We start from the raw sequence: 22153 nt of genomic DNA on the forward strand, positions 1-22153 counted from the left end.
ATTCTTATCCAACATTCAGTGATGGTTTTAGACGTAACGGATGGTTGAGGTTGCAAGGAGGGGCACATGCCAAACGGAGCGAACAGCAGTGGAAGAAATTAAACCAAAGATGTCAACAGTTGCCTACCACCCACTCGAAATCGATTGTATTACCTTCAAGAAGCTCGCTGAACGTATAAAACTGGACGCATGATTTCAAGTCTCAGAAAACTAGTTGCAGACAACGGAATCTTCTCCCAAAAAGCAAAACAACCGACAACGTCTATAGAGATTTGACAGACAACTCGCGTCCACTTTTTAGGACACAAGCCTCCTTTAATACATTAAAGTAAGTTGTATTTTTTTTCCAAGTACATTTTTAGATTATATGTCTATGTCCATGTTATTGTCATCTGCTTTGTAGAGATAAAACGTAGCCTACTGTCATCAACACTTGAAAGTGTGTAAATGTTGTCATACCTGCTTGGATTGAAATGAAGTCAAGACACCTTGTTTTATTGCTGTGTTATATTAGACAAATATATCAGCATTGCTGTAGCTTTGTATAGTGCTATGTTAAACATATTGTGAGGCATTGGCAATTGTTTTGTTGGCAACATTTTCATTCCCTCCAAATTTGATCATTTTAAGTAAAAATATCTTACTCTGAGTTGCATTTGTTACCCTGTTTCGTGTCAATTAGATTGTTTGTTCACTTTTGTGCTTCATTTAATAAGCTACTTCACACTGTTCCCATCCCATTAATTTGATACGCATATTTTGGGGGGTGATAGAAAGTCACTTTGCACAGACATCATTTGTTTATTTCCAGCACTGTGTCTAACTTGATTTGTGTTTGCCCAGCTAGAATAGCCATGCAGGCAGTGAGGAAATGCCACATACTGTCCAGTTTATTCCTTCTGCTGATCAGCTCGGGCCAGTGCATGGACAGCAAGGAGGTGAGGCAGAAAGAGAGAAGGATCCTGCTGGACCATGTCTTACAGGTTAACGGAGACAGCCAACGGGGGGAGAAGCCTTCAGTCTCCAGTCGCAATAACAGTGGCCTCTTCCCCGCAGCCCAAGACATGAAGTTCTCCCCTGGAGAAAAGCCTTTATATGTTCCTAGGCTGGATAACAGCAAACCCATAGGTAAGCTGATAAGATTTATTTTTAGTCCATGATGAAACTGTAATCCCTATTTTACTAGGGCTTGACCAGGGCTTGACAGCTGCCGTTGGTCTGTATCAATATCTTTACTACTATAGCCTTTTGTGCATGCTTCCATGTCCATTTCCATGTACGAAATGTCACACTTTGTGATTTCAGGAGGTGAGAGCTGCCAAGATGTTAGTTAAAAAAACTATAAATTATTACTATGTTATAAACAGAACAAAACAATCTGAGTATAAATGCAATCAATGCAAGTACGCTTCACTGTTTCGGGGTGAGATAATATCAGCAACAATTGGGGTAATGAACTCTATTTCAATCACTGGTGTGATAGTGTGTAAAGTGGGGATCTATATTCCAATTCCAGCACACCATTGGCACCCTAAAAATCCACAATCAACCCTCTCACGTGACTAGTGAGGTATCATTGCGTCGTGAAAATATTATCAATGGCTGACCATCACAAACTAAGATGCCAAGGGGGCGGAGCATCATTAACATACTAAACTTGATTCATTCATTCAATTCAGGATACATTGCTGAATGATCAGCCTCCTCTAGCGCCTTGACCAGCCAATGGCGAGCGTCATAGGAACGCATCACAGGTGACGTGGGACCCAGGACACTCACGTGGCACACAGTTTAGTCAGCCATGAACACGTAGCCATTTCTACCAATTCAAATCAAAGTTTATTTGTCACGTGCGCCTATAGTGAAATGCTTACTTACAGGATCTAACCAATAGTGCAAAAAAGGTATTAGGTGAACAATAGGTAAGTAAAGAAATTAAACAACAGTAAAAAGACAGTAAAAAATAACAGTAGGGAGGCTATAAAAGTAGCGAGGTTACATACAGACACCGGTTAGTCCGGCTGATTGAGGTTGTATGTACATGAATGTATAGTTAAAGTGACTATGCATATATGATCAACAGTAGCAGTAGCGTAAAGAGGGGTTGGCGGGTGGTGGGTGGGACATATTGCAGATAGCCCGGTTAGCCAATATGCGGGAGCACTGGTTAGTCAGGCCAATTGAGGTGGTACTGTATATACATGAATGTATAGTTAAAGTGACTATGCATATATAATAAATAGAGAGTAGCAGCAGCATAAAAGAGGGGTTGGGAGGTTGGGGGCACACAATACAAATACTCCGGGTAACCATTTGGTTACCTGTTCAGGAGTCTTATGGCTTGGGGGTAAAAACTGTTGAGAAGCCTTTTTGTCCTAGACTTGGCACTCCAGTACCGCTCGCCATGCGGTAGTAGAGAGAACAGTCAATGACCGGGGAGGCTGGGGTCCTTGACCATTTTTAGGGCCTTCCTTTGACACCGCCTGGTGTAGAGGTCCTGGATGGCAGGCAGCTTTGCCTCAGTGATCTACTGGGCCGTTCGCACTACCCTCTGTAGTAGAGGTCGATCGATTATGATGTTTCAACGCTGATACCAATACCGATTATTGGAGGACGAAAAAAGCCGCTCCCGATTAATCTGACCATTTTTTTTTTTTTTGTAATAATGACAATTACAACAATACTGAATGAACACTTATTTTAACTTAATATAATACATCAATAAAATCAATTTAGCCTCAAGTAAATAATGAAACATGTTCAATTTGGTTTAAATAATGCAAAAACAAAGTGTTGGAGAAGAAAGTAAAAGTGCAATATGTGCTATGTAAGAAAGCTAACGTTTCAGTTCCTTGCTCAGAGCATGAGGACATGAAAGCTGGTGGTTCCTTTTAACATGAGTCTTCAATATTCCCAGGTAAGAAGTTTTAGGTTGTAGTTATTATAGGAATTATAGGACTATTTAGCTCTATACCATTTGTATTTCATTAACCTTTGACTATTCAATGTTCTTATAGGCACTTTAGTATTGCCAGTGTAACAGTATAGCTTCCGTCCTTCTCCTCGCTCCTCCCTGGGCTCGAACCAGCAACACAACGACAACAGCCACCATCTAAGCAGCGTTACCCATGCAGAGCAAGGGGAACAACTACTAGAAGGCTCAGAGCGAGGGACGTTTGAAACGCTATTAGCGCGCGCTAACTAGCTAGCCATTTCACTTCGGTTACACCAGCCTCATCTCGGGAGTTGATAGGATTGAAGTCATAAACAGCGCAATGCTTGACGCACAATGAAGAGCTGCTGGCAAAACGCACAAAAGTGCTGTATGAATGAATGTTTAGGCTCCTGCTTCTGCCTACCACCGCTCAGTCAGATTATATGCAACGCAGGACACGCTAGATAATATCTAGTAATATCATCAACCATGTGTAGTTAACTAGTGATTATGATTGATTGTTTTTTATAAGATAAGTTTAATGCTAGCTAGCAACTTACCTTGGCTTACTGCATTCCGTAACAGGCAGTCTCCTTGTGGAGTGCAACGAGAGAGAGGCAGATCATTATTGCGTTGGACTAACTAACTGTAAGGCTGCAAGATTGGATCCCCAGAGCTGACAAGGTGAAAATCTGTCGTTCTGCCCCTGAACAAGGCCGTTAACCCACCGTTCCAAGGCCGTCATTGAAAATAAGGATGTGTTCTTAACTGACTTGCCTGGTTAAATAAAGGTATAAAAACAACAACAACAAAAAATGTTAAATTACATTTTTAAAAATCGGCAAATCGGCGCCCAAAAATACAGATTTCCGATTGTTATGAAAACTTGAAATTGGCCCTAATTAATCGGCCATTCCGATTAATCGGGCGACCTCTGCTCTGTAGTGCCTTGCGGTCGGAGGCCAAGCAATTGCCGTACCAGGCAGTGATGCAACCAGTCAGGATGTTCTCGATGTTGCAGCTGTGGAACCTTTTGAGGATCTCAGGACCCATGCCAAATCTTTGTAGTTTCCTGAGGGGGAATAGGCTTTGTCGTGCCCTCTTCATGACTGTCTTAATGTGTTTGGACCATTCTAGTTTGTTGTTGATGTGGACACCAAGGAACATGAAGCGACCACATTCACTGACTTCATTTCACCTGTGAGATCAAAAGACTATGCTAATATAAAAGTTTTTATGCTCAAGTGGAACAATATCATCCATACTATTGCTGTTGGATTTTGGAACCTTGAGTACTTTGAACGCTAATATATTTTTGTTACATTAGTAAATGTAGTAATCTTGTCCAATTCCATGACTGGCAAAAGCATGAATTATTGCTTCTGAAAGAAATGTTATCTATGGCTTTGATATATCCTTGAAGTCATTGTCAAGTCAAAGTGAGTATGGCGTTACTGTGCCTTAGTCATTCCATAATAGCATATGTACTGACTGAAACTGAACCATACTAGTCCTTCCTTAATACTCATCTGTGCAATGGTACACATTCCCTCAGACTGTCCATATTACCGTCCAACATATTGGTTTTAAAGATGTTCCGACATTTCGGTCAAACGTTGGGTCAAGGTTTAGTCAGAGGCTTTATTTGTATTGACCTCCCGCCAATGTTTCAGACCCACTGTGTAAGAGGCAGAGAACCATATAGGTCGCTGGCCAGACGGAATGTACCTTTTGAGGAAGTCAAAATGCTGCACATTAGTAAGCAGTGCACCATTCCTTAAGACCCACAGTCATAGAAAAAAAAGATAAATAGCTCCTGTACACAGTTTCCATTATCTTTGCCAAAGCATAAACTATAGGTATCTCTCTTTTCTTACCACCAACAACCTGAGTTGTTCTGAGATGCTTGTGTATTACCATATTGTTCTATGTACCTGTCCCTACCTGATAAACAGAAGCAGAAGAGTGACACTCAAAGAAGTAGACTGACAGAAATATTCCACGTTTATCGTGAGCAGGGCCAGTTGATTTATCGTCAGGATCATGGGGTACTGTATATCTGAAGTCTTCTTCTTCAAAGTGATCATGCTAACAAACTGAAAAACACTACAAACAAACTGTATGTTGCATTAGTCAGTCCCTTTGGTGCCTCCATCAAAACAGTGTTATTCCCTTATATCAGTGGATAGTCAGCAGGTATGTAGTGGTGAACAATAGGTGGGTAAATTCTGATTGTCGGTTGTGGAAAAAAAGTAACACTTCCTATTCTTTCAATGCATTTCTCCACAAAAGATGGGTAAACTGTTGCCCCCATAAAAAAAAAAAAAATGGGTAAACTGTTGGGCCCCCCCCAAAAAAAAGATGGGTAAACTGTTGGGCCCCCCAAAAGATGGCTAAACTGTTGGGCCCCCAAAAAAAAGATGGGTAAACTGTTGGGCCCCCCAAAAAAAAAAGATGGGTAAACTGTTGCCCTCCCCCAAAAAAGATGGGTAAACTGTTGCCCCCCAAAAAAAAAGATGGGTAAACTGTTGGGCCCCCCAAAAAAAAAAAAAAAAAAAAGATGGGTAAACTGTTGCCCCCCCCCCCCAAAAAAAAGATGGGTAAACTGTGTTTACTTGCGTTTACCCTCCACTACCACCACTGGTCTCATGACCGATGTACAGACTCCAGCAGCCAAAACAATATTTCTGGATTTGGGGTAATCCAGCCTGCTAGTGTTCGCATTTACCTGCCGCTTTCACACTTACATAACTCACGTCTGATCTAGTCTGGAGCCAGGTTAAGGTTTCAGAACCCTTATTCCCTTTAGATAAGACCCATAGCCTGTTCGCCTCTTTATACTGGAGTGATGGGTCGTTGTTTTCCTTAATGCCCAGTGGTATGTCTGAACATCAAACACATTGCCTTGGCTTACTCTAGTCTAGTGGTTTGTAATTGAACCGATCATCTTTTGCAATTTCTGCATCAGAGAGTACTGCTCATTCCTCGGTCCGTTCTGGTAAAATAAGCACCACAGCTAGCGGCACGGAATTATTCTCATGACATTGATAAGTATTATAAATGCTGGGAAATAATCTCCTTATGCCGTTTGCCTGAAAGCCACGTCTGACACCTGTGTGCTTTGCATGTTTGGAGAGTGGATGGGCTTGGCTGAGATACAGAATGTGTACAAGGAGTCTACAAGCCTCTGGCTGAGATACAGAATGTGTACATGGAGCCTATAAATCTGTTGGCGTGTCCTTAGTTGTGAGACAATCTGTGAGTTTTGATATAAAAAACATTTATCACATACTTAAGGACTCATAGTTGTTTCCTCCCATCACCTCTGTTCCAAGAAAAAAAACATGTTTAGGCAAATTCTCTGATAGCATTTTCTTTACTGCATTGGCACAGGTGAGGCGGGTGTTTGTTGGTATCTACATGCTCTAGGTAACTTTGTAACATTTACACACATTTATCTATTTCCAACGGGTTATCTTAAAGCTGAAATGCGTAAAGGGGAAACAGTGCCAATGTTCGCCCCAGAGCCTTTGTTATTGTTTAGGTTTTGTTGATGAAATGGAGGAGAGGAGCGCAGTACCTATTCTGGTGTTCTATCGCGTGTGCCATGATGTCAGAGAGAAAAACATTGTGATTGTTGATGAAGTAACTTCTCTGTTGTTGAAATATCGTGGGCGTGGCCATTTCACCATTAAGGATTTCATCTTTAATGGTAAGAGGTGTCACTGATTGGTAACTTCTCTTTTTCCTTTTTTTGTAGATAATGTCCCAAGAGATATAAACCTGAAAGACAAGTTCATAAAGCATTTCACAGGTAAGACAAATGCTATCAAAGAGTATTTAATCAACGTTCAATATTTTCCCCATTTGTTTCGGGATCAATCTCACCTTACATCTGGGACCATGTGTATCAAGCCTCTCCAAGTAGGAGTGCGGATCTAGGATCAGGTCCCCTCTGTCCATGTAATCTTATTCGTTGTGATCTAAGAGGCAAAACTGATCCTAAATCAGCACTTCTACTCTGAGACAGTTGATACATACAGCCCTGCACACATTATATCAGCTAAAAAAAATAAAAAATACTATTTAATTTGTCAGACGAAGACTCTGTTCTGTGAGCTGATTCCCGCCTCTTTAATTTCTAATCAAGGAGCATTTTTATTAAACTTTCCAAAGTTCAGCCATGGTGTGACAGTTCAAAGTTATTCCTAGACGAGAACCAAATCCCTAAAACTATGTCATTACCTGGGATGGACCTCAAAGTTGTGCTGGAGAAAGTTGCCATTAAATTAATTTATGAGGGTAGTAGGGGAGAGAAGGTGAGCACATTACTCTGGCAGAAACAGGCGGGGTAAAGTTGAAGGCAACGTAAGGTTAAGCTGATTATTTGTAGCAGGACCTCTGGACAGACTTCAGTAATTGGTGTGAAAATCTGTTATCCAGAAGCTCACTAAAGGCCCAGAAGTACTTAGGTGTGATCATTAAAGAGGCAATCAGCTAATTAAAACAATAATAAAGCGAACTCCGCGCCACTGTTTTGCTAAAAAAGCTGAGGAATGGGGCTGGAGAAATGTACCCACTGTCAAATCCATAGACCGAGCAATGGATGCAAGAACTGACCATCCATCATAACAACATAGTTTGAACCATGTTTTGAGGCTATATAGAGTTTGTTTACATTTTTGGTTCTCATGTAGTGTGACAGTTTAACTAAGTTCATGAAAGCATTTCTAAGTTATATTCTTCAAGAAACAATGGGTAAATATCATTCATTTATAAGTAAAACAAATGGATGTACTGTACCTACTGTATCTATTGTCCCTTTCATTCTAAGTCTGAGTCCTTTTGTGATGTCATATCATGTATTAGTATGGACCAGTAGAACAATGATTAATGAGTCTATAATTGTAATGGTAGGTTTATTTGAACAGTGAGAGAGAAAATAACAACAAAAAAAATCCAGAAAAACGCATGGTGGCAAAACCCTTGTTGGCAATCACAGAGGTCAGACGTTTCTTGTAGTTGGCCACCAGGTTTGCACACATCTCAGGAGGGATTTTGTCCCACTCCTCTTTGCAGATCTTCTCCAAGTCATTAAGGTTTCAAGGCTGACGTTTGGCAACTCGAACCTTCAGCTCCCTCCACAGATTTTCTATGGGATTAAGGTCTGGAGACTGGCTAGGCCACTCCAGGACCTTAATGTGCTTCTTCTTGAGCCACTCCTTTGTTGCCTTGGCCGAGTGTTTTGGGTCATTGTCATGCTAGAATACCCATCCACAACCCATTTCAATGCCCTGGCTGAGGGAAGGAGATTCTCACCCAAGATTTGATGGTACATGGCCCCGTCCATCGTCCCTTTGATGCGGTGAAGTTGTCCTGTCCCCTTAGCAGAAAAACACCCCCAAAGCATAATGTTTCCACCTCCATGTTTGACGGTGGGGATGGTGTTCTTGGGGTCATAGGCAGCATTCCTCCTCCTCCAAACACGGCGAGTTGAGTTGGTGCCAAAGAGCTCCATTTTGGTCTGATCTGACCACAACACTTTCACCCAGTTGTCCTCTGAATCTTTCAGATGTTCATTGGCAAACTTCAGACAGGCATGTATATGTGCTTTCTTGAGCAGGGAGACCTTGCGTGCGCTGCAGGATTTCAGTCCTTCGCAGCATAGTGTGTTACCAATTGTTTTCTTGGTGACTATGGTCCCAGCTGCCTTGAGATCATTGATAAGATCCTCCCGTGTAGTTCTGGGCTGATTCCTCACCGTTCTCATGATTATTGCAACTCCACGAGGTGAGATCTTTCATGGAGCCCCAAGCCGAGGGAGATTGACAGTTCTTTTGTGTTTCTTCCATTTGCGAATAATCACACCAACTGTTGTCACCTTCTCACCAAGCTGCTTGGCGATGGTCTTGTAGCCCATTCCAGCCTTGTGTAGGTCTACAATCTTGTCCCTGACATCCTTGGAGAGCTCTTTGGTCTTGGCCATGGTGGAGAGTTTGGAATCTGATTGATTGATTGCTTCTGTGGACAGGTGTCTTTTATACAGGTAACAAACTGAGATTAGGAGCACTCCCTTTAAGGGTGTGTTCCTAATCTCAGCTCGTTACCTGTATAAAAGACACCTGGGAACCAGAAATCTTTCTGATTGAGAGGGGGTCAAATACTTATTTCCCAACATTTTTGACATGCGTTTTTCTCGATTTTTTGTTGTTGTTATTCTGTCCCTCACTGTTTAAATAAACCTACCATTAAAATTTCTTTGTCAGTGGGCAAACGTACAAAATCAGCAGGGGATCAAATACTTCTTTCCCTCACTGTATTCAGTACGATGTCATACAATATAAAACCGAAGTGAAATATATGATCAGCCTAACTATATGGACAGTGCATTATCAATAAGTCATAGCTAAGTCATTAAACAACAAATTGGCATACCACAAAATCTATAAATATACATTTCAATGTCTTTGGTAATAGAGTGTCATTTGCATAGTTAGTCATATGCATATTTGGAGTTCTGCCTTGGTTGGAGTTCTGCCTTGGTTGGAGCTCTGCCTTGGTTGGAGCTCTGCCTTGGTTGGAGTTCTGCCTTGGTTGGAGTTCTGCCTTGGTTGGAGCTCTGCCTTGGTTGGAGTTCTGCCTTGGTTGGAGCTCTGCCTTGGTTGGAGTTCTGCCTTGGTTGGAGTTCTGCCTTGGTTGGAGTTCTGCCTTGGTTGGAGTTCTGCCTTGCTTGGAGTTCTGCCTTGGTTGGAGTTCTGCCTTGGTTGGAGTTCTGCCTTGGTTGGAGTTCTGCCTTGGTTGGAGCTCTGCCTTGGTTGGAGCTCTGCCTTGGTTGGAGTTCTGCCTTGGTTGGAGCTCTGCCTTGCTTGGAGTTCTGCCTTGGTTGGAGTTCTGCCTTGGTTGGAGCTCTGCCTTGGTTGGAGCTCTGCCTTGGTTGGAGCTCTGCCTTGGTTGGAGCTCTTCCTTGGTTGGAGCTCTGCCTTGGTTGGAGTTCTGCCTTGGTTGGAGCTCTGCCTTGGTTGGAGTTCTGCCTTGGTTGGAGCTCTGCCTTGGTTGGAGTTCTGTCTTGGTTGGAGCTCTGCCTTGGTTGGAGCTCTTCCTTGGTTGGAGTTCTGCCTTGGTTGGAGCTCTGCCTTGGTTGGAGTTCTGCCTTGGTTGGAGTTCTGCCTTGGTTGGAGCTCTGCCTTGGTTGGAGTTCTGCCTTGGTTGGAGCTCTGCCTTGGTTGGAGTTCTGCCTTGGTTGGAGTTCTGCCTTGGTTGGAGTTCTGCCTTGGTTGGAGTTCTGCCTTGTTTGGAGTTCTGCCTTGTTTGGAGCTCTGCCTTGGTTGGAGCTCTGCCTTGTTTGGAGCTCTGCCTTGGTTGGAGCTCTGCCTTGTTTGGAGCTCTGCCTTAGTAAAGAGTATCTTGACAGCAAGATCATGTTTTGCACCCATGTCTAAAAATATTGTTGCTCTTTTGACGTTGTTGCTAATGTCAAATGGGATCCACTTCAGTTCTGTTATGGAGATGTTCAAAAGAAGGAAAGGAAATGGAACACATTAACATTTGTTTTCAGTTTCCTGATAAGAGCTTTTCTTTTAAGCAGGACCAGTCAAGTTCTCATCAGAATGTAGAACACATTTTCATAGACTCTATCACAACACAAGGGATTGTTCAAGACCAGCATGTATGTATACATTTTTAATGTCATAATACTGTGTTCATCTATATTTGTGATCAGTAATCTTGGTTTCTGATAGTCACTTACACCACTTTATTCATTAGCTAACCACTCATTTACAACTGTGGTCCCTGACTACATGATGGCAATGATGTTCCTTCCATTGCCAGTATTATGCTGTGGGAAAATGTATTTACTGCCAACATTTTCTTTCTTTGCCACAGGTCTTACTCTAAGTAAATTAATGACCACAGACAGAAAGCAGACATTCATCAAGGCTATTTGCCTTTGGAAACTTTATTCTATACTGGTCCCAGATCTGTTTGTGCTCGAACCCAAATACTCATTATGAATTAATTGAATGTGTAGGTGGTGTAATACGGTGTCTTGCTCTAACATTAGTCACACTCTCTTTGATGACCTCATATCCACATTTTTTTTCAATCAACTTCACAATAGAGTCGCTTGTCTTTGAATGGAAGCAATAAGTGGACTCTTGAATCAAATCCCTGTAACAAGTCAGTGTAATACATCATGTGCCATTAAATGACGTAAACTTTAGTTTAGCAGATGTAATGAACAAACGTATTGTCGTTGTAGTTTTTATTGGAAAAGGGACCGATGACATCCTATAGTAGGTAGGGAATGTCCTCAGTATGTCCCCAGACAGTATGTCAGTTTCTCAGATGGCTGCCTGAACTGAGGTGTCTAAGCAGCAGCCCTGTCTCCATTGTGGACCAGTGAATTAGAGCATGGACTTTCTCAGTCTTCTTTTTTGTGTTGTCAATAAAGAGAAACACAACCACAGCCTTGTACACTACTGAAACTCAGTTTAGTGTACTCTTTATATCAGGCCTCCCTGTTCCTCTGGCCTCCAGGGTGGTACTCAGTCCCTTGTTCCCCTGGCATCCAGGGTGGTACTCAGTCCCTTGTTCCCCTGGCCTCCAGAGTGGTACTCAGTCCCTTGTTCCTCTGGCCTCCAGAGTGGTACTCAGTCCCTTGTTCCCCTGGCCTCCAGAGTGGTACTCAGTCCCTTGTTCCTCTGGCCTCCAGAGTGGTACTCAGTCCCTTGTTCCCCTGGCCTCCAGAGTGGTACTCAGTCCCTTGTTTCCATGGCCTCCAGGATGGTACTCAGGCCCCTGTTCCCCTGGCCTCTAGGGTTGTACTCAGTCCCCTGTTCTCCTGGCCTATAAGGTTGTACTCAGTCCCCTGTTCCCCTGGCCTCTAGGGTTGTACTCAGTCCCCTGTTCTCCTGGCCTCTAGGGTTGTACTCAGTCCCCTGTTCTCCTGGCCTCTAGGGTTGTACTCAGTCCCCTGTTCTCCTGGCCTCTAAGGTTGTACTCAGTCCCCTGTTCCCCTGGCCTCTAGGGTTGTACTCAGTCCCCTTTTCTCCTGGCCTCTAGGGTTGTACTCAGTCTCCTGTTCTCCTGGCCTCTAGGGTTGTACTCAGTCCCCTGTTCCCCTGGCCTCTAGGGTTGTACTCAGTCCCCTGTTCCCCTGGCCTCTAGGGTTGTACTCAGTCCCCTGTTCCCCTGGCCTCTAGGGTTGTACTCAGTCCCCTGTTCCCCTGGATTCTAGGGTTGTACTCAGTCCCCTGTTCCCCTGTCCTCTAGGGTTGTACTCAGTCCCCTGTTCCCCTGGCTTCTCGGGTTGTACTCAGTCCCTTGTTCCCATGGCCTCTAGGGTTGTACTCAGTCCCCTGTTCCCCTGGCCTCTAGGGTTGTACTCAGTCCCCTGTTCCCCTTGCCTCTAGGGTTGTACTCAGTCCCCTGTTCCCCTAGCCTCTAGGGTTGTACTCAGTCCCCTGTTCTCTTGGCCTCCAGGGTTGTACTCAGTCCCCTGTTCCCCTTGCCTCTAGGGTTGTACTCAGTCCCCTGTTCCCCTTGCCTCTAGGGTTGTACTCAGTCCCCTGTTCCCCTTGCCTCTAGGGTTGTACTCAGTCCCCTGTTCCCCTAGCATCTAGGGTTGTACTCAGTCCCCTGTTCTCTTGGCCTCCAGGGTGGTACTCAGGCACACGTGGGTCATGGGCAAGACAATACACTGTGTACACAACACAATGAAATGCTTACTTGCTGGTTCACGACAAAAATAAGAATAGAACAAAAAAATGTAATTAAAAAAATGAAAACAGAAGCTCAATGGAGTAAAATTATAATACAAATGTAGCACTCAACACATCTACAGTACAATATTTACACACTTTGTGTTTGTGTTCAGAACAGCTGAATTAACATACAGTAGAACATGTAAATGGTATTATATTCAAATAAATATAAAAGTATTGTGGCCTGGGCTGATATAGTGATTCATGCTGATGCCGTTGGCACACATTTCTACTGCATATGCTCTGGTTCTGATACACACTTCTATTGCATATACTGTGGTTTTGATACACACTTCTACTGCATATGCTGTGGTTTTGATACACACTTCTACTGCATATGCTGTGGGTCTGACCCTGATACACACTTCTACTGCATATGCTGTGGTTTTGATACACACTTCTATTGCATATGCTGTGGGTCTGACCCTGATACACACTTCTACTGCATATGCTCTGGTTCTGATACACACTTCTATTGCATATGCTGTGATTTTGATACACACTTCTATTGCATATGCTGTGGGTCTGACCCTGATACACACTTCGACTGCATATGCTGTGGTTTTGATACACACTTCTACTGCATATGCTGTGGTTTTGATACACACTTCTACTGCATATGCTGTGGTTTTGATACACACTTCTACTGCATATGCTGTGGGTCTGACCCTGATACACACTTCTACTGCATATGCTGTGGTTGTGATACACACTTCTACTGCATATGCTGTGGGTCTGACCCTGATACACACTTCTACTGCATATGCTGTGGGTCTGACCCTGATACACACTTCTACTGCATATGCTGTGGGTCTGACCCTGATACACACTTCTACTGCATATGCTGTGGGTCTGACCCTGATACACACTTCTACTGCATATGCTGTAGTTTTGATACACACTTCTACTGCATATGCTGTGGTTCTGACCTTGATACACACTTCTACTGCATATGCTGTGGTTTTGATACACACTTCTACTGCATATGCTGTGGGTCTGACCCTGATACACACTTCTACTGCATATGCTGTGGGTCTGACCCTGATACACACTTCTACTGCATATGCTGTGGGTCTGACACTGATACACACTTCTACTGCATATGCTGTGGGTCTGACCCTGATACACACTTCTACTGCATATGCTGTAGTTTTGATACACACTTCTACTGCATATGCTGTGGGTCTGACCCTGATACACACTTCTACTGCATATGCTCTGGTTCTGATACACACTTCTACTGCATATGCTGTAGTTTTGATACACACTTCTACTGCATATGCTGTGGGTCTGACCCTGATACACACTTCTACTGCATATGCTGTGGGTCTGACCCTGATACACACTTCTACTGCATATGCTGTGGGTCAGACCCTGATACACACTTCTACTGCATATGCTGTAGTTTTGATACACACTTCTACTGCATATGCTGTGGGTCTGACCCTGATACACACTTCTACTGCATATGCTGTGGGTCTGACCCTGATACACACTTCTACTCTCCTTTCCTGTCCCTCCACTGTATCCGTCTGTACCTGTCAAGTGTTTGAGAGTAATTCATGACGTGCTCATATTTAGTATAGAAAGACAGTTAGAAAATGGGAACAAGAAACAAATATCGATGAACTGTTTTCTTTATCATTTTACAGACTACAAAAGATGTGCAAGATTGCTAACACGGCTAGCGATGAGTCCACTTTGCTCACAATCGTAGACATTGCATGTGAGTATTAATTATTTCAAGGGGTTAAACTGTCAAAGGGGCTTTATGTTGATTAGTACACTTGGCCTAACATTGTATGACTCCTTGCTCTAGAGGTAAAGCTACAGAGAAATGATTTACAATATTTTATTTCTATTGTGAATAATTAACTGTAAAGATTGACAAGTGGCAATCCTGTAATATTTCCCTAGTAACTACGTATTGTACACATGCTGTACAGCTCCACCAGATTATAGCTGTGTTTTCAACCCAGCCATCTTGATTATGTGTGATACCAATCACAGGAAGAGAGAATGATGTTGTTGGTGGGTCAACGCTATTCTAATTTGTGTCTGTGACATCTGTAAGTAATCTGAAAGGATTTGAAAATAACTCATGTTCACATAATCAGATCCATGTGTCCCCACAGTTTCTGTCCTACATGTTCTGAAATATAATGTTACGAGGCTCTTTTGTTTCGTTCCAACTCTATTCCATCAAAGACAAGATCCTAATGTAATATACAGCACCTTAACAAACGGTCATCAAAATACATTTACGCATGATTATTTACAGTCTAGCTCATTCATTTGGAAATCGTTTGGAAAAGATGAGAACAAGTATTTGACTAGCTAAAATCATTTTAAGTCGAATGTCATGAGAAAGTTACATGCCATCGGTAAGTTAGGGCCTACATACAGTGCATTTGGAAAGTATTCAGACCCCTTGACTTATAATAATAATAATAATATATGCCATTTAGCAGACGCTTTTATCCAAAGCGACTTACAGTCATGTGTGCATACATTCTACGTATGGGTGGTCCCTTTTTCCACATTTTGTTACGTTACAGCCTTATTCTAAAGTAGATTTTTTTAAATCATCATTAATCTACACATAATACCTCATAATGACAAAGCAAAAACTGTTTTTTTTATAAATTTTTGCAAATGTATTAAAAATAAAAAACAAAAACCTTTATTTACCTAAGTATTCAAACCCTTTGCTATAAGACTCGAAATTGAGCTCTGGTGCATCCTGTTTCCATTGATCATCCTTGAGATGTTTCTGCACCTTGATTGGAGTCCACTTGTGGTAAATTAAATTGATGGGACATGATTTGGAAAGGCACAAACCTGTCTAGGTCCCACAGTTGACAGTGCGTGTCAGAGCAAAAAAGGTATGATGACGAAGGAATTGTCCGTAGAGCTCCGAGACCATAACATTTCTGCAGATTAGAAGGTCCCCCAAGAACACAGTGGCCTCCATCATTCTTAAATGGAAGAAGTTTGGAACCAACAACACTCTTCCTAGAGCTGTCCGCACGGCCAAACTGAGCAATTGAGGGAGAAGGGCCTTGGTCAGGGAGGTGACCAAGAACCCGATGGTCACTCTGACAGAGCTCCAGAGTTCCTCTGTGGAGATGGGAGAACCTTCCAGAAGGACAACCATCTCTGCAGCACTCCACCCACCAATCGGGCCTTTATGGTAGAGTGGCCAGACGGAAGCCACTCCTCAGTAAAAGGCACATGACTGCCCGCTTAGAGTTTGCCAAAAGGCAACTAAATGACTATCAGATCATGCGAAGCAAGATTCTCTGGTTTGATGAAACCAAGATTGAACTCTTTGGCCTGAATGCCAAGCGTCACGTCTGGAGGAAACCTGACACCAATGCTACGGTGAGCATGGTGGTGGCAGCATCATGCTGTGGGGGTGTTTTTCACCGGCAGGGACTGGGAGATTAGTCAGGATTGAGGGAAATATGAACGGAAGAAATTACAAATAGATCCTTGATGAAAACCTGCTCCAGAGCACTCAAGACCTCAGCCTGGGGTGAAGGTTCACCTTCCAACAGGACAACAACCCTAAGTACACAGCCAAGACAACACAGGAGTGGCTTCGGCACAAGTCTCTGAATGTCCTTGAGTGGCCCAGCCAGAGCCCTGATTTGAACCCGATCATCAAACATCTCTGGAGAGACCTGAAAAAAGCTGTGCAGCAACGCTCCCCACCCAACCTGACAGAGCTTGAGAGGATCTGCAGAGAAGAATGGGAGAAACTTATTATACATTTGCAAAAATGTAAAAAAAAACGTTTTTTTCATTGTCATTATGGGGTATTATGTGTAGATTGATGAAAAAATTATTTAATCAATTTTAAAATAGGCGGTAACGTAGCAAAATGTGGAATGCACTGTACGGGCAATGAGCATTCTCCTGTATGTAGAAAGTACAACCTTTAAATGTCAGCAAGCCTTGCACCAGCTTAAGAATGTGAGCAAAACGAAGACCGTTTGGAAGTGCAACCAAGTGTGTTAAGAAGTTGTGGGGTCACACGATGTTAGATGCTCACGCCTTGGTCAGACAATGAAACAGGAAGAACCTGATTGTCTTGATCCTGCTAATTTTGGATACCGTCATCAGTGTTAAGTTGATAACCCTTTGTTACACCTTTCTATTACCTCCACCTGATGAGGCTGACGACAGCAGAGATGATGATTTCTGGGCCTATTTGTGTTCAGGCTCACTTAGAACTAACTCCATGTCAGTTGATGGCATCTATGGGCCTTTAGATGGTCCAACATGAATGAAGCCTTAGCGAATAGCCTATTACAAGCACAACGTTAGTTGGAGTGTAATTGAAATTCATTTGATTGGAAAATTGAGGGGGCTGGCACATAGACAGTTTTTCAGTCTCTCCAGTCATTATTCTTTTTTACTCTGACAATGTGCTCTAGCCGGAACCATAAAGAGAGGTCTCGCTGCTGCCACTGGAGGGAAGGGACTAAAGAATGACCTAAAAGGGCCTATTAGTTGAATCATTGATTGATTCATTCGGCTCATTAGAAAATAACTCATGAAGTGCCCTTCCTTAGTCCCTAAGGAAATACGGAAGGGCAGCTCCAACCTAATTTTAGACAAGAGATTCTGTGGCCTATTTTTCAAACTAACAATGTAAGGAATTCAAAATGACATTTGAAAAATAAACCGTGTTTTTGACAATAACATTATGGTAGTATTTGAATTGTGTTTAATGTTTGAATTTTGCTGTGTGTTTCAGGCTCAAAATTTTGAAAGAGGGATATATGTTTTGCCCAGGAAGTGCCTTCAATTCACAGCAGTCACATTAAGAACATAGTATTGTAATTGTTTATAGTATTTTTATTTGTGTTGTTGATACTGTATGTATATGAAAATGCTGGCAGCCTTTATTGGTTTTATGAAATAGATTTTCTTTTTATCTTCTTCTAAAATGTATTTTTAAGAAAACCATAATTTAATATTGAATACACCAATTTATTGAAATGACATGTATATAATTCATCACAATAATTCAGAAATATACAATTATTTTCTTAAAGTTCTCACCTAATGAAGATATTTTCTTCTCATCATGTCTGAATTAATCTCACTTAATATTATTTGCTTTGTCAATATTACATTCTGAGACGGTCCTACCATGGTCGTTGAGATATTTATTTCACTGTCCTTGTCTCCATTGTATTTAATTTGGCACTTGAATGATTCCAGTCAATGAAAACATGTTGAATGACGACGAATGTAATAATGCACTGCAGTACTTAACAATAAAAAATATTGAAGCACAGAATATTTGCAATTATTATAGAAGAGCGTGTTGAGGGAAACATCTCTGAGCTTCTGGTGTTGGGACAGTAAATAGGGAAGCTGTAAGTTGGTATATATCCCAAATAGCACACTATTCCCGAAGTAGTGCACTACATAGGAAATAGGGTGCTATTTGGGACGTAAACTATAAGCCCATAGACGCCCACAACTGTTGGGTAGACCACGAGATATTAGAAGTGCAATTATTTAACTCTGACAACTCAGTCAGGACACTTCTGTCTGCACCTCATAACTACTACAATTTTCAAAACAACACACGTTTTAGCAACAAAAATGCTAAATCCTCAATGTGTTCATAAAGGCATAACTGAATTCCCCAATTTCATGTATCATGTACAGTTTTTTTTTGTACCTTTATTTAACCAGGCAAGTCAGTTAAGAACATATTCTTATTTTCAATGACGGCCTGGGAACAGTGGGTTAACTGCCTGTTCAGGGGCAGAACGACAGATTTGTACCTTGTCAGCTCGGGGGTTTGAACTCACAACCTTCCGGTTACTAGTCCAACGCTCTAACCACTAGGCTACGCTGCCACTAGGCTACGCTGCCGCCCCAACAGTGGGGAGAACAAGTATTTTATACACTGCCAATTTTTTCCTACTTACAAAGGTCTGTAATTGTTATCATAGGTACACTTCAACTGTGAGAGACGGAATCTAAAACAAAAATCCAGAAAATCACATTGTATGATTTTTAAGTAATTAATTAGCATTTTATTGCATGACATAAGTATTTGATACATCAGAAAAGCAGAACTTAATATTTGGTACAGAAACCTTTGTTTGCAATTACAGAGATCATACGTTTCCTGTAGTTCTTGATCAGGTTTGCACACACTGCAGCAGGGATTTTGGCCATCTCCTCCATACAGACCTTCTCCAGATCCTTCAGGTTTCGGGGCTGTTGCTGGGCAATACGGACTTTCAGCTCCCTCCATTCGGTTCAGGTCTGGAGACTGGTTAGGACACTCCTTAGTTGCCCTGGCTGTGTGTTTCGGGTCGTTGTCATGCTGGAAGACCCAGTCTAGACCCATCTTCAATGCTCTTACTGAGGGAAGGAGGTTGTTGGCCAGGATCTCGCGATACATTGCCCCATCCATACTCCCCTCAATACGGTGCAGTCGTCCTGTCCCCTTTGCAGAAAAGCATCCCCAAAGAATGATGTTTCCACCTCCATGCTTCACAGTTGGGATGGTGTTCTTGGAGTTGTACTCATCCTCCTTCTTCCTCCAAACATGGCGAGTGGAGTTTAGACCAAAAGGCTCTATTTTTGTCTCATCAGACCACATTACCTTCTCCCATTCCTCCTCTGGATCATCCAGATGGTCATTGGCAAACTTCAGACGGGCCTGGACATGCGCTGGCTTGAGCAGGGGGACATTGCGTGCGCTGCAGGATTTTAATCCATGACGGCATAGTGTGTTAGTAATGGTTTTCTTTGAGACTGTGGTCCCAGCTCTCTTCAGGTCATTGGCCAGGTCCTGCCGTCTAGTTCTGGGCTGATCTCTCACCTTCCTCATGATCATTAATGCCCCACAAGGTGATTTCTTGCATGGAGCCCCAGACCGAGGGTGATTGACCGTCATCTTAAACTTCTATTTTCTAATAATTGCGCCAACAGTTGTTGCCTTCTCACCAAGCTGCTTGCCTATTGTCCTGTAGCCCATCCCAACCTTGTGCATTTCTACAATTTTATCCCTGATGTCCTTACACAGCTCTCTGGTCTTGGCCATTGTGGAGAGGTTGGAGTCTGTTTGATTGAGTGTGTGGACAGGTGTTTTTTATACAGGTAACAAGTTCAAACAGGTGCAGTTAATACAGGTAATGAGTGGAGAACAGGAGGGCTTCTTAAAGAAAAACTAACAGGTCTGTGAGAGCCGGAATTCTTACTGGTTGGTATGTGATGAAATACTTATGTCATGCAATAAAATGCAAATTACTTAAAAATCATACAATGTGATTTTCTGGATTTTTGTTTTAGATTCCGTCTCTCACAGTTGAAGTGTACCTATGATAAAAATGACAGACTTCTACATGCTTTGTAAGTTTGTAAATTGGCAGTGTATCAAATACTTGTTCTCCCCACTGTACTTGGTTTCAAAATCGCTGGCAAACTTTTCTGTTAGTCCCTTGAGAACCCAAATTAATTGCAATCTTAGACTGTTGATCAACAAAAAGTGAAGCAATCAAACTCGATAAAGCCAAATGGACCGGAAAAGAGCCTCCTTTCTCTGTCCTGTTCTGTTTCATAGCCTGAAGCAAAACAATTGATTACATGAACAACAAGCGTTAAATATTGGTAACATATTTGACTTTGAATTGGTGAAGTCCATAGTGCATCCACTGACGTTGTATGCACTAAGATGTATCCACTAAGATGTCTTAATAATTTTAGTGCATGACTGATTTGTTTTCTTGGTCTTTAGGCCAGGATGCAGCTGGCCTTTTCTTGAAGATGCCTTTCACTTTGAGCTGCATGCATCTGGTATTAAACCTCCAGTGACACGGACATCTGGCAGTTACAATAACTTGACATTCACTGAACAAACTTTTACTTTTGGACTCAAATTTGTATATCGTTATGATGGCTCAGAAGTCCCTAAAGTCAGTTATCACAGAATGATGAAACACCCCTCCTTTCAGGTGCATTGTGAACAAATGATGAGTGCTGTTATAACAAGCTCCCGCAGTTGCCTGCTCAGTGCTCAGACATTACAAGAACATTACAAAGAACATTAGTGTTTATTTTCTAGAGTTATCCAGGATATGCAGCCTCTCTAGGTCCAATTGTCATTTAAGAATCTTGTACAAGAAGGGCAAGCAATAACAAATAAAAGGGATAGAGACTTTAGCAATTGAAGAAAAAAACAAACTGAGGCTAAAAAGAAAATAGAATTGTAAAACTATTTGAATATAAATAAATCTGGAAATGTAAGGGACATTACACTCCAAAACAAATTTTACCTCATATTTCCAGTAATTTTATAAATATTTATAGCAAAAATGTTCTTACAAAAAAACTGCACAAAAACTGCTATATAAATTCCTATTGCTATCGTCTTGTACAGACATACGCCTGGGAAACAGTGGATTGTTCATTGATTTGATTTTGGAGAGTGATAAAAAACAGATACATTGATACATTGAACCCCTCACACATAAGGAAAGACTGGAATGACTGAATCTTAAACACTTACTAGGCCAAAGATTACAACACTACAGTTCTCACCCCAGCATGTCTCTATTGTCTGAAAGGCTATGAAGTATTTAAGATGATCATATAAATAGATATAAAGTTCTTCATGTAAGAGCTGTAGTGCCACCCACCGGTAAGTGGCGCAGAGCATGCTGGGCAATCTCAAGCTCAGACTCCTGTGATTTCCTTCAGTTAGCTTTTGTTGTGTTAGCCAAGGCCAGTGTGCATCCTTGCAGATATTTGCCATACCACTAAGTGCCTTAGCCCATCCATTCTATATACACTGTGCTGTGCTGTTTCGTGCCCATACTGTGAATCGTTAGCGTCATTAAACCACCTCGACCTTACCAGCACACGGGAGAAAACACAAAGTTCAAATCTAGCCTAAAGAATACACAGTCCACCGAGACCTCAGCTACACTATAGACTGTTTAAAATTATCTGTAACATCAGCTGAAGAAATCCCATTTTAACCAAAACAAATCAGTAGGCTCTCCTATGAGCAATCTCCCCTTATTTCACCAGATATTAGATATCCAACCTCTCCATCAATGACAGATGTGAAAAGAAGCCGTTCTACCACTTCATCGTGGTTCCACAACAAAGAATGTGTTATACATCATCATGTGATATAGCTCATGTTTCATCACTGCGTTTACACCCCACTCTGAACAGTGGCCTCCACTTCTACAGCTTTGAAAGTGGAGTACAATGCAACACCTGCAACTTAGACCTTTAAGATGTTAACTTTTAATGAATGTGATATTTTTAGGACTACATTTCATTTGAACACAATTCTTATTGTTCTCCAGTGGCATGGTTTGTGAAATATTTACAAGTCCATATAAAAAGGAGATAATTGTTACTGGTCCTTAGGGCTTATAAACCTCCGTCATACCACTGCCTT

At 42.0% G+C, this 22153-nt stretch overlaps 1 long non-coding RNA gene across 1 annotated transcript; it reads left to right on the forward strand.

The window, feature by feature from the left end:
- The first annotated feature begins 1048 nt into the window (after positions 1–1048).
- LOC118400797 (uncharacterized) lies at positions 1049–18266 on the forward strand. The gene is made up of 4 exons (XR_004829112.2): positions 1049–1128; positions 6696–6749; positions 14352–14425; positions 17465–18266. It is a non-coding gene; the product is annotated as an uncharacterized LOC118400797 (long non-coding RNA).
- Positions 18267–22153: the final 3887 nt, after the last annotated feature.

Source organism: Oncorhynchus keta, chromosome 22, assembly GCF_023373465.1.
Source record: "Oncorhynchus keta strain PuntledgeMale-10-30-2019 chromosome 22, Oket_V2, whole genome shotgun sequence".
In the NCBI taxonomy this organism is placed as follows: Eukaryota; Metazoa; Chordata; class Actinopteri; order Salmoniformes; family Salmonidae; genus Oncorhynchus; species Oncorhynchus keta.